Source organism: Triticum urartu, chromosome 1 (assembly GCF_003073215.2).
Source record: "Triticum urartu cultivar G1812 chromosome 1, Tu2.1, whole genome shotgun sequence".
NCBI classification, from domain to species: Eukaryota; Viridiplantae; Streptophyta; class Magnoliopsida; order Poales; family Poaceae; genus Triticum; species Triticum urartu.
Genome location: NC_053022.1, coordinates 509,364,335 through 509,378,854, shown reverse-complemented (window position 1 = coordinate 509,378,854; position 14,520 = coordinate 509,364,335).

Below are 14,520 nucleotides of genomic sequence, written 5' to 3'. Positions count from 1 at the left end.
ACTTGAGTCCATTCGCATCTTACTTGCCTATGCTAATCACCATAATATCACCTTGTACCAAATGGACATTAAAAGTGCTTTTCTAAATGGTGAAATAGAGGAGGAAGTTTATGTCAAACAACCTCCCGGCTTTATCAATCCTAAGAAACCAAATCATGTTTACAAACTTCACAAAGCTCTTTATGGTCTTAAACAAGCTCCTAGAGCATGGTATAAATGCTTGACCAAGTTCCTTACTACAAGTGGTTTTGAAATTGGTAAAATTGATTCTACTCTTTTTACTAAAAGGGTTAATGGAGAACTATTTGTATGCCAAAATTTATGTTGATGATATCATATTTGGTTCAACTAACCCTCTCTTTAGTGAAAAGTTTGGAAAGCTAATGTCAGAGAAGTTTGAGATGTCTATGATGAGTGAACTCAAATTCTTTCTCGGTTTGCAAATCAAGCAAACTAAGGAAGGTACATTTGTCTCTCAAAAAAAGTACACCAAGGACTTATTCAAGAAGTTCAATATGCAAGAATGCAAAGGTATGTCTACACCCATGCCTACTAGTGGACATAATGATTTGACCAAAGATGGTGAACCGGTTGATCAAAAGGTTTATCGCTCTATGATTGGTTCATTGTTATACCTATGTGCTTCACATCCCGATATTATGCTAAGTGTGTGCATGTGTGCACGATATCAAGCTGCTCCTAAAGATTGTCATCTTAAGGCTATGAAAAGGATAGTGAGATATTTAATCCATACACCAAATTTTGGCATTTGGTATCCTAAGAGGTCTTCTTTTGATCTTGTTGGCTATTCCGACTCGGATTATGCCGGAGACAAGGTTGATAGAAAGTCCACTTCGGGTACTTGTCAATTTCTTGGTAGATCTCTTGTGTCTTGGTCTTCCAAGAAACAAAACTCGGTATCCTTATCCACCGCCGAAGCGGAATACATTGCCGCTGGTTCATGTTGTGCTCAATTACTTTGGATGACCCAAACTCTTAAAGATTATGGGATTTATGTGAAACATGTTCCACTGCTTTGTGACAATGAAAGTGCTATCAAAATTGGTCATAATCCTGTACAACATTCTCGAACTAAGCATATTGAAGTTCGTCATCATTTCATTCGAGATCATGTTGCTAAGGGTAACATCAATCTTAAGCATGTTCGCACCGATAAACAATTAGCGGATATATTCACTAAACCTCTTGATGAGAAAGTGTTTTGCAGGTTGAGAGGAGAATTGAACATCATTGATGCTTCGAACTTGGAGTAGAAACTCCATTGGATACATGCAAGACATGAGCTTATGACTAATCCATGATATATCTCTTATGATAACTATCTTATGTCTTGGATATATTTGCACCTTGCATGTTGTCTAACCCATGTAGGTGCTTGGTTGAATCTAATTCCATGAGATTGCGACTCACTCACATCTTGAGCAATCTCTACATCACCAAGACTCTACACAATAGTGGTTGAAGACAAGGAAGCACAAAACCATTCAAACATATCCTTTGACAAATTCTATGTTAAGCTTCATGATTGTCATTTTTGGATACACAAGTGCTCTCCCTTGCAAGAACTAACCCGTGTAGGTAGATGAACTCAAACTCCAAGTGGTGCTCCCAACTCTTGATGAGCTACATCAACCTTGAGCACCCACACAAGTTCAACTACATGAGCAAGAACCACACCACCATCCAAGGTATGTTATTCCATCTTAGAGAAGCTTTACTCCAAGACATGAGTCAAAGCAACTCAACAAGATGTGAATACATCAAGATGCTTAAACGAAAAATGGTAACCCCATTTTGAGCTTAAACGATGAGTATGACCTATGATCAAGTGTTCTCACTTGACTCCTAAGTCAATATACTCTAACATAGGTGACTATGTCACCGCCCAACTCTAGATGAAGCTCTTTTGTGTTCTTTCTTTGTGTTATTGCATTTGTCTCATGCATGTTTATTTTCTCTCTCCTTTTTCATCTAGATCCTTCAGTTTCTTCTCTTTTCTCTTTGTTTTGTTCTGCATTTTCTGCACTTAATTCCTTGCAAATCCTTCAGGAAATTCATTGCAAATCTTTGTGAGATCCTACATGTCTAGTGAGCTGAGGTGACAAGTGTTTTTCTCTGTGTAAACTCGGTTTCACTGACTTGCAATTTTTGGTCCAACCGAATCTTTTCGGTACCACCGAAATGTGCCACTTGGTGCCACCGACTTTGCAATCAGAAAAACAGTTTGCCACTTGTTCTACATTTCTTCTGATCCAGCTCCACTCAATGAATCTTGTCCTCTACAAGCATCACAATTTTATCCTCTGCTTTGTGCTGAATCTCAAGGACCAAACCTATTCGACGGATTCTAGGAAAAACCTTCTTGGAAATTGATGTCAAAGGGGGAGAAAGAGATCACATCAAAGCTCAAGGGGGAGAGAAAGTCTCAAGGATCCCAGATGTTGTTAAGGGGGAGAGAGAGATTTCCCAGATGTTATTAAGAGGGAGAGAGAGATTTCATACTCAAGGATCCCAGATGCTTGATGTTCAAGAGGAGAGATGTCACATGTCTTTTTGGGGGAAAGACATGTATTTGCATTAAGTTCTATCTATTTGTATCTTTCAGCTCTGATTTTCTGTTCCCTATCTTCCCCAATATCCCATGTAAGATTCAGGGGGAGCAAGACACCTAAGGGAAAGAAATCAGTCAAACTCATTGCATATCTTTATTCTTGGGGACATGTCGAATTCAATGTGGTACCTTGTACTCACTCTCTACATGTCATCCCAGTCTTGGTATTCTTGTGGTTTCTTTTGTTTGCTCTGGCTAGTGGATGTACCTGTGTTATCTAACCTTGTTTGTGCAGGTCCATTCCATCCTAAGCCAACTCAAGATCACAAGGTAAGTATATGCATCAAAATCATGAGTATGAGGAGTTCTTGCTTATGTACATACTATTTGCAAGAAGGACTCATGAGCATGAAGGTATTTTCCTTGATAATCTTTTGCTCTGATGCATATGGCCAAGATGCATGTAACACATTGCCTACTCTGTCATGGTTATGCTCTCACATGTCTCTATATTTCATATTTACATGAGTGCATACATGTAGGGGGAGCCTATGTTTGTTACATGTCCTTCCAAAGCTTTACTTGTTGTTCTTTATATCTTTATCTAAAGCATTGATGTATGTTGCCATCAATTACCAAAAAGGGGGAGATTGAAAGCACAAGTGCTCCCTAGGTGGTTTTGATAATTGATGACAACATATCTCTTGTTGGACTAACATTTCTATCTAGCATGTTTCAGATAAGTTCAACAATGGAGTGGCATGGACTAAAGGTTGTGGGAACTCCTTCAAGATGCTAAGGACAAAGGATTGGCTAAAGCTTAAAGCTCAAGACTCTTCATTTTACATTTTAGTGATCCAAGATCACATTGAGTCCATAGGAAAATCCAATACTATCAAGGAGGGATGAGGTGTTGCTTAATGAGCCTCTTGCTTCATGTGCTTAATGATATGCTCCAAAATCCTCAGCTACTTTCCCACTTCCACATATGACCTAAACCCTAAGCCAAACTCGGTCCTACCGATTCTTCCTATCCGGCGCCACCGAGTTTCACTTGTCATAAGCCACTGCCAAACCCTAATCAGTTCGGTCTCACCGATGGGATCTCGGTCTCACCGAGATGGGCTTGCAAACTCTCTGTTACCCATTGCAATATTCTCGGTCCCACCGAGATATGCAATCGGTCCCACCGAGTTTGCTTGGCCAAATCTCAGTTTCACTTATTACCCAAATCGGTCCCACCGAGTTTGAGTAATCGGTCAAACCGAGTTTTGGATTTACCCTAACCCTAGCACATCGGTCCCACCGAGTTGTTCCAGTCAGTCCCACCGAAATCTCTAACGGTCACTAGGTTTACATTTTCGGTCTGACCGAGTTTGTTGATTCGGTCCCACCGAGATTGGAAAACTGTGTGTAACGGTTGGATTTTGTGTGGAGGCTATATATACCCCTCCACCTCCTCTTCATTCAAAAATAGATCCATCAGAACACATACACAATTCCAACTCATATGTTCTGAGAGAGAACCACCTACTCGTGTGTTGAGACCAAGATATTCCATTCCTACCATATGAATCTTGATCTCTAGCCTTCCCAAGTTGCTCTCCACTCAAATCTTCTTTCCACAAGATCCAAATCCTATGAGAGAGAGTTGAGTGTTGGGGAGACTATCATTTGAAGCACAAGAGCAAGGAGTTCATTACCTACACACCATTTGTTACTTCTTGGAGAGTGGTGTCTCCTAGATTGGCTAGGTGTCACTTGGGAGCCTCTGACAAGATTGTGGAGTTGAACCAAGGAGTTTGTAAGGGTAAGGAGATCGCCTACTTCATGAAGATCTACCGCTAGTGAGGCAAGTCCTGTGTGGGCGATGGCCATGGTGGGATAGACAAGGTTGCTTCTTCGTGGACCCTTTGTGGGTGGTTGCTTCTTCGTGGACCCTTTGTGGGTGGAGCCCTTTGTGGACTCGCGCAACCGTTACCCTTTGTGGGTGGAGCCCTTTGTGGACTCGCGCAACCGTTACCCTTTGTGGGTTGAAGTCTCCATCAACGTGGATGTAGGATAGCACCACCTATCCGAACCACGGGAAAAACATCCGTGTCTCCAATTGCGTTTGAATTCTCCAAACCCTTCCCTTTACATTCTTGCAAGTTGCATGCTTTACATTCCGCTGCTCATATACTCTTTGCCTGCTTGCTTGATATGTATTGTGTATGTTGAAATTGTGCCTAAACTCCACTTAAACCGAAAAAGCTTAAAAATTGCAACTTTAGCATTAAGTGTCTAATCACCCCCCCCCCTCTAGACACATCTACTTCTAGATCCTACAATATACCATGTCAAAAACCCTAGAAATATCATAAGCAAGTAAACTACAAGTAATAATTGCTAAAAAACGAGCAGGGGGTGCCTTTCTTGTCGACTATAAGGGTCATGAACATGATGTGCTCAAAGGACATGTCGTCCAGATCGAGGTAGTCCCACTACGTATGGCTCAAGTATGATATCAATATATCTTTGTGAAAATTATGCTTAATAGCAATAAAAGAAGCCATCAACATGATTTTGAACTTATTTCCAAATTATGTAGTAAAAATGTACAGTGTCCCTAGCATAGCTTCACAACACTGTCCATCTCTTCCCTTCCCGCCTTCACCTCTCTGATAACCACCATGCACTTGTTAGGCTTTGTTTCTCCCAAACATTAAAGTATATGGGGCCTCATTTTGCTCTCCCACATTCCCTTCTAGCTTGCCCACCCAACAACCTATTGTGAAGAATTAAGTTCCACCCTGAATATAGATAGTGAGGGGAGAACTTGCAGGCTGTAGCCATGTAACCACTTCAGAAAGGCATTCATCAGACTAAGCCCACCAATAACAATTGTGCCTATCAGCTTCGGTGGACGAATTAGTGAATTCAATGACACCTACATTGCCACTGAAATATTTTGACATATTTAAGCTTCGGTGGACGAATTAGTGAATTCAATGACACCTACATTGCCACTGAAATATTTGATATTTTAGTAAATGAAGTTTGAGTATGTTTTGAACATACAAATTGTTTGGTGGAATCATGCAAAAGGAATTACGGGAATTCAACATAATTACTACACAGAGCATGACACCCATAGCAGTAGCATGTGTACAATTTGAGAAAATATGATTTTGCTTAGTTTGATCTTGGTGAGCAAAAACTACAAAATATACAATAGTTCACAATTAACCATCAGTCTAGACAAATGAATGCAAGAGCCAACATAACTCAAGTTTTAGTAAATGAAGTTTGAGTATGTTTTGAACATACAAGTTGTTTGGTGAATCATGCAAAAGGAATTACGGGAATTCAACATAATTACTACACAGAGCATGACACCCATAGCAGTAGCATGTGTACAATTTGAGAAAATACGGTTGTGCTTAGTTTGATCTTGGTGAGCAGAAACTACAAAATATACATAGTTCACAATTGACCATCAGTCTACACAAGTAAATGCAAGAGCCAACATAACTTAACCTGCATAACTATACCGGGGAAACCAAGTAAATGCACTGAACATCATTCATCAAGCATACAGTTCTTAGTGTGTTGACTTTAATCCGAACATGAATTTAAATAGGATGGAGCCTGAACATTGAACTTAGTAGTGAAAATCTATATTATCTTCTCAATGCCAACATATGTCAAGGTAATTCTATATGTTTGCTGAAACTGAAAGATACTAAAGTGACACATGCTCAAATTTTTAAATCAGATGACTATCAAAAAGAAGCCACCCAAGAAAAGTAAATAAGCATCAAGTGTTGAAAGAAAATGATGGACCCTAAGACCATGAACTGATAAAAGAGAGCGGTCAAGCAATGTAGAGTAGCAGGAATCTAATAACAAGACCTTACCTTCATAAAAATAAGGGAAGAACACTTCCTTCATAGCCTTCCTACAAGTACAGAATATACTCAATTAGCATTGTTTCAGTCTCATTTTTTGCAAATAAAGAGTGTAATAATTACCACCTATTTCATTTGCCACTAAAAATTTCTACCTCTGTCTGACCTCCCGCAGCAGATTCGAGAAAAAAAACTCATCACTTACAATATCATAGCTGCACACTCCAAGTCAAAGTAGTGTTGGGGAACGTAGCAATAATTCAAAATTTTCCTACGTGTCACCAAGATCAATCTATGGAGTCATCTAGCAATGAGGTAGGAGTGGATCTACATACCCTTGTAGATCGCGCGCGGAAGCGTTCAAGAGAACGGGGTTGATGGAGTCGTACTCGTCGTGATCCAAATCACCGATGATCCTAGCGCCGAACGGACGGCACCTCCGCGGTCAACACACGTATGGAGCAGCGATGTCTCCTCCTTCTTGATCCAGAAAGGGGGAAGGAGAGGTTGATGGAGATCCAGCAGCACGACGGCGTGGTGGTGGAAGTAGCGGGATTCCAACAGGGCTTCGCCAAGCGCTGCGGGAGGAGGGAGATGTGTCATGGGAGGGAGAGGGAGGCGCCAGGGCTTAGGTATGGCTGCCCTCCCTTCCCCCACTATATATAGGGCCAAGGGATAGGGGGTCGCAGCCTTGGCCCTTCCTCCAAGGAAGGGTGCGGCCAGGAGGAGTCCATCCTCCCCAAGGCACCTAGGAGGTGCCTTCCCCCTTTAGGACTCTTCCTATCCCTTATCTCTTGGCGCATGGGCCTCTTGGGGCTGGTGCCCTTGGCCCATATAGGCCAAGGCGCACACCCCTACAGCCCATGTGGCCCCCCGGGGCAGGTGGACCCCCTTGGTGGACCCCCGGACCCCTTTCGGCACTCCCGGTACAATACCGATAATGCGCGAAACTTTTCCGGCGACCAAAACAAGACTTCCCATATATAAATCTTTACCTCCGGACCATTCCGGAACTCCTCGTGACGTCCGGGATCTCATCCGGGACTTCGAACAACTTTCTGGTTACCGCATACTAATATCTCTATAACCCTAGCGTCACTGAACCTTAAGTGTGTAGACCCTACGGGTTCGGGAGACATGCAGACATGACCGAGATGACTCTCTGGTTAATAACCAACAGCGGGATCTGGATAACCATGTTGGCTCCCACATGCTCCACGATGATCTCATCGGATGAACCACGATGTCAAGGACTTAATCAATCCCGTATACAATTCCCTTTGTCTAGCGGTACGATACTTGCCCGAGATTCGATCGTCGGTATCCTGATACCTTGTTCAATCTCGTTACCGGCAAGTCTCTTTACTCGTTTCGTAACACATCATCCCGTGATCAACTCCTTGATCACATTGTGCACATTATGATGATGTCCTACCGAGAGGGCCCAGAGATACCTCTCCGTTTACACGGAGTGACAAATCCCAGTCTCGATTCGTGCCAACCCAACAGACACTTTCGGAGATACCTGTAGTGTACCTTTATAGCCACCCAGTTACGTTGTGACGTTTGGCACACCCAAAGCACTCCTACGGTATCCGGGAGTTGCACAATCTCATGGTCTAAGGAAATGATACTTGACATTAGAAAAGCTTTAGCATACGAACTACATGATCTTGTGCTAGGCTTAGGATTGGGTCTTTGTCCATCACATCATTCTCCTAATGATGTGATCCCGTTATCAATGACATCCAATGTCCATGGTCAGGAAACCGTAACCATCTATTGATCAACGAGCTAGTCAACTAGAGGCTTACTAGGGACATGGTGTTGTCTATGTATCCACACATGTATCTGAGTTTCCTATCAATACAATTCTAGCATGGATAATAATTATTGCCTCTAGGGCATATTTCCAACAGTCTCCCACTTGCACTAGAGTCAATAATCTAGTTCACATCGATATGTGGTTAGCACTCAAGGTCACATCCCCATGTGACTAACGCCCAAAGAGTTTACTAGAGTCAATAATCTAGTTCACATTACCATGTGATTAACACTCGATGAGTTCTGGGTTTGAACATGTTATGCTTGTGAGAGATGTTATAGTCAACAGATCTGAATCTTTCAGATCCGTATGTACTTCGCAAATCTCTATGTCATCTTGTAGATGCAGCTACTACGCTATATTTTGAGCCATTTCAAATAATTGTTCTACTTGGAGCTATTCTAAATTGTTGCTCCATTATACGTATCCGGTATCTCTACTCAGAGCTATCCGGATAGGTGTTAATCTTGCATCGACGTAACTCTTTACGTCGAACTCTTTATCACCTCCATAACCGAGAAACATATCCTTATTCCTCTAAGGATAATTTAGACCGCTATCTGGTGATCTACTCCTAGATTACCTTCGTACCCTCTTGCCAGATATGTGGCAAGGCACACATCAGGTGCGGTATTCAGCATGGCATACCGTATAGAGCCTATGACAAAAGCATAGGGGACGACCTTCGTCCTTCCTCTTTCTTCTGCCGTGGTCGAGCTTTAAGTCTTAACTTCATACCTTACAACTCAGGCAAGAACTCCTTCTTTGACTGGTCCATCTTGAACACCTTCAAGATCATGTCAAGGTATGTGCTCATTTGAAAGTACCATTAAGAATATATTTTTTGATCTATCCTTATAGATCTTGATGCTCAATGTTCAAGTAGCTTAATCCAGGCTTTCCATTGAAAAACACTTTCCAAATAACCCTATATGCTTTCCAGAAATTCTATGTCATTTCTGATCAACAATATGTCAACAACATATATTCATCAGAAATTCTATAGTGCTCCCACTCACTTCTTTGGAAATACAAGTTTCTCATAAACTTTGTATACACCCAAAATCTTTGATCATCTCATCAAAGCATACATTCCAACTCCGAGATGCTTACTCCAGTCCTTAGAAGGATTGCTGGAGCTTTGCATACTTATTAGCATCTTTCAGGATTGACAAAACCTTCCGGTTGTATCACATACAACCTTTCCTCAAGAAAATCGTCGAGGAAACAATGTTTTGACATCCTATCTGCAAGATTTCATAAATAATGCAGTAATCGCTAATATAATTCCAACAGACTCTTAGCATCGCTATGAGTGAGAAAGTCTCATCGTAGTCAACTCCTTGAACTTGTCGGAAAACATCTTAACGACAAGTCGAGCTTTCTTAATGGTGATACTTCCATCATTGTCCGTCTTCCTTTTAAAATCCATATGTACCTAACAGCCTTACGACCATCAAGTAGTTCTTCCAAAGTCTACACTTTGTTTTCATATATGGATCCTCTCTCGGATTATATGGCCTCGAGCCATTTTGGAATCCAGGCCCACCATCGCTTCTCCATAGCTCGTAGGTTCATTGTTGTCTAGCAACATGACTTCCAAGACAGGATTACGTACCATTATGAAGTAGTACGCATCCTTGTCATCCCACCAGGTTTGGTAGTGACTTGATCTGAAGTTTCATGATCACTATCATAAGCTTCCACTTCAATTGGTGTAGGTGCCACAGGAACAACTCCTGTGCCCTGCCACACACTAGTTGAAGAGACGGTTCAATAACCTCATCAAGTCTCCACCATCCTCCCACTCAATTCTTTCGAGAGAAACTTTTGCTCGAGAAAGGACCCGATTCTAGAAACAATCCCTTATTGCTTTCGGATCTGAGACAGGAGGTATACCCAACTGTTTTGGGTGTCCTATGAAGATGCATTTATCCGCTTTGGGTTCGAGCTTATTAGCCTGAAACTTTTTCACATAAGCATCGCAGCCCCAAACTTCTAAGAAATGACAGCTTAGGTTTCTCTAAACCATAGTTCATATGGTGTCATCTCATCGGAATTACGTGGTGCCCTATTTAAAGTGAATGTGGTTGTCTTTAATGCCTAACCCATAAACTATCGTGGTAATTCCATAAGAGACATCATGATATGCATCATATCCAATAGGGTGCAGTTATGATGTTCGGACACACCATCACACTATGGTGTTCCAGGCTGTATTAGTTGTGAAACAATTTCCACAATGTCTTAATTCTGTGCCAAACTCGTAATTCAGATATTCATATCTATGATCATATCATAGATATTTTATCCTCTTGTCACGACGATCTTTCAACTTCACCCTGAAATTACTTGAACCTTTCAATAATTCAGACTCGTGATTCATCAAGTAAATATACTCAACATCTACTCGAATCATCTGTGAAGTAAGAACATAACGATATCCACTACATGCCTCAGCACTCATTGGATTGCACACATCAAAATGTATTACTTCCAACAAGTTGCTTTCTAGTTCCATTTTACTGAAAATGAGGCTTTCAGTCATCTTGCCCATGTGGTATGATTTGCATGTCTCAAGTGATTCAAAATCAAGTGAGTCCAAACGGTCCATTTGCATGGAGTTTCTTCATGCATATACACCAATAGACATGGTTCGCATGTCTCAAACCTTTCAAAACAAGTGAGCCCAAAGATCCATCAACATGGAGCTTCTTCATGCGTTTTATACCGATATGACTTACGTGGCAGTGCCACAAGTAGGTGGTACTATCATTACTATCTTTTGGCATGAACATGTGTATCACTACGATCGAGATTCAATAAACCATTCATTTCAGGTGTAAGACCATTGAAGGTATTATTCAAATAAACAGAGTAACCATTATTCTCTTTAAATGAATAACCGTATTGCGATAGACATAATCCAATCATGTCTATGCTCAACGCAAACACCAATCTCGATGGTAGAGGGAGCGTACGATATTTGATCAACCTTGGAAATACTTCCAACACATATCATCATCTCACCTTTAGCTAGTCTCCGTTTATTCCGTAGCTTTTATTTCGAGTTACTAACACTTAGCAACCGAACCGGTATCTAATACCCTGGTGCTACTAGGAGTACTAGTAAAGTACACATTAACATAATACATCCAATATACTTCTATCGACCTTGCCAGCCTTCTTATCTACCAAGTATCTAGGGTAATTCTGCTCCAGTGGCTGTTCCCTTTATTACAGAAGCACTTAGTCTCAGGTTTGGGTTCAACCTTGGGTTTCTTCACTAGAGCAGCAGCTGATTTGCCATTTCATGAAGCATCCCTTTTTGCCCTTGCCCTTCTTGAAACTAGTGGTTTCACCAACCATCAACAATTGATGCTCCTTCTTGATCTCTACTTTTGTGGTGTCAAACATCGCGAATATCTCAAGGATCATCATATATGTCCCTGATATATTATAGTTCATCACGAAGCTCTAGCAGCTTGGTGGTAATGACTTCGGAGAACTATCACTATTTCATTTGGAAGATCAACTCCCACTTGATTCAAGCGATTGTTGTACTCAGACAATCTGAGCACAAGCTCAACAATTGAGCTTTTCTCCCTTAGTTTGCAGGCTAAGAAAATCGTCGGAGGTCTTATACCTCTTGATGTGGGCACGAGCCTGAAATCCCAATTTCAGCCCTCGAAACATCTCATATGTTTCGCGACGTTTCAAAACGTCTTCGGTGCCACAACTCTGAGCCGTTTAAATGAACTATCACGTAGTTATCAAAATGTGTATGTCAGATGTTCGCAACATCCATAGACAACGTTTGAGGTTCAGCACACTGAGCGGTGCATTAAGGACATAAGCCTTCTATGAAGCAATGAGGACAAACCTCAGTTTACGGACCTAGTCCGCATAATTACTACTATCAACTTTCAACTAAATTTTCTCTAGGAACATATCTAAACAGTAGAACTGAAGCGCGAGCTATGACATAATTTGTGAAGACCTTTTGACTATGTTCAGGATAATTAAGTTCATCTTGTGAACTCCCACTCAGATAGACATCCCTCTAGTCATCTAAGTGATTACATGATCCGAGTCAACTAGGCCGTGTCCGATCATCACGTGAGACGGACTAGTCATCATCGGTGAACATCTTCATGTTGATCGTATCTACCATACGACTCATGCTCGACCTTTCGGTCTCTTGTGTTCCGAGGCCATGTCTGTACATGCTAGGCTCGTCAAGTCAACCTAAGTGTTTCGCGTATGTAAATCTGTCTTACACCCGTTGTATGTGAACGTTAGAATCTAACACCCGATCATCACGTGGTGCTTCGAAACAACGAACTGTCGCAACGGTGCACAGTTAGGGGGAACACTTTCTTGAAATTATTATGAGGGGTCATCTTATTTACTACCGTCGTTCTAAGTAAACAAGATGCATAAACATGATAAACATCACATGCAATCAAATAGTGACATGATATGGCCAATATCATATTGCTCCTTTTGATCTCCATCTTCGGGGCTCCATGATCATCATCGTCACCGGCATGACACCATGATCTCCATCATCATGATCTCCATCATCGTGTCTTCATGAAGTTGTCTCGCCAACTATTACTTCTACTACTACAGCTAACGGTTAGCAATAAAGTAAAGTAATAACATGACGTTTATGTTGACACGCAGGTCATAAATAAATTAAGACAACTCCTATGGCTCCTGTCGGTTGTCATACTCATCGACATGCAAGTCGTGATTCCTATTACAAGAACATGATCAATCTCATACATCACATATATCATTCATCACATCCTTTTGGCCATATCACATCACATAGCATACCCTGCAAAAACAAGTTAGACGTCCTCTAATTGTTGTTTGCATGTTTTACGTGGCTGCTATGAGTTTCTAGCAAGAACGTTTCTTACCTACGCAAAACCACAACGTGATATGCCAATTGCTATTTACCCTTCATAAGGACCCTTTTCATCGAATCCGATCCGACTAAAGTGGGAGAGACAGACACCCGCTAGCCACCTTATGCAACTAGTGCATGTCAGTCGGTGGAACCAGTCTCACGTAAGAGTACGTGTAAGGTCGGTCCGGGCCGCTTCATCCCACAATGCCGCCGAATCAAGATTGGACTAGTAACGGTAAGCATATTGAACAAAATCAACGCCCACAACTACTTTGTGTTCTACTCGTGCATAGTAACTACGCATAGACCTAGCTCATGATGCCACTGTTGGGGAACGTAGCAATAATTCAAAATTTTCCTACGTGTCACCAAGATCAATCTATGGAGTCATCTAGCAACGAGGGAGGAGTGGATCTACATACCCTTGTAGATCGCGCGCGGAAGCGTTCAAGAGAACGGGGTTGATGGAGTCGTACTCGTCGTGATCCAAATCACCGATGATCCTAGCGCCGAACGGACGGCACCTCCGCGTTCAACACACGTACGGAGCAGCGACGTCTCCTCCTTCTTGATCCAGCAAGGGGGAGGAGAGGTTGATGGAGATCCAGCAGCACGACGGCGTGGTGGTGGAAGTAGCGGGATTCCAACAGGGCTTCGCCAAGCGCTGCGGGAGGAGGGAGATGTGTCATGGGAGGGAGAGGGAGGCGCCAGGGCTTAGGTTGGCTGCCCTCCCTTCCCCCACTATATATAGGGCCAAGGGAGAGGGGGGCAGCCTTGGCCCTTCCTCCAAGGAAGGGTGCGGCCAGGGAGGAGTCCATCCTCCCCAAGGCACCTAGGAGGTGCCTTCCCCCTTTAGGACTCTTCCTTTCCCTTATCTCTTGGCGCATGGGCCTCTTGGGGCTGGTGCCCTTGGCCCATATAGGCCAAGGCGCACACCCCTACAGCCCATGTGGCCCCCCGGGGCAGGTGGACCCCCTTGGTGGACCCCCGGACCCCTTTCGGCACTCCCGGTACAATACCGATAATGCGCGAAACTTTTCTGGCGACCAAAACAAGACTTCCCATATATAAATCTTTACCTCCGGACCATTCCGGAACTCCTCGTGACGTCCGGGATCTCATCCGGGACTCCGAACAACTTTCGGGTTACCGCATACTAATATCTCTATAACCCTAGCGTCACTGAACCTTAAGTGTGTAGACCCTACGGGTTCGGGAGACATGCAGACATGACCGAGATGACTCTCTGGTTAATAACCAACAGCGGGATCTGGATAACCATGTTGGCTCCCACATGCTCCACGATGATCTT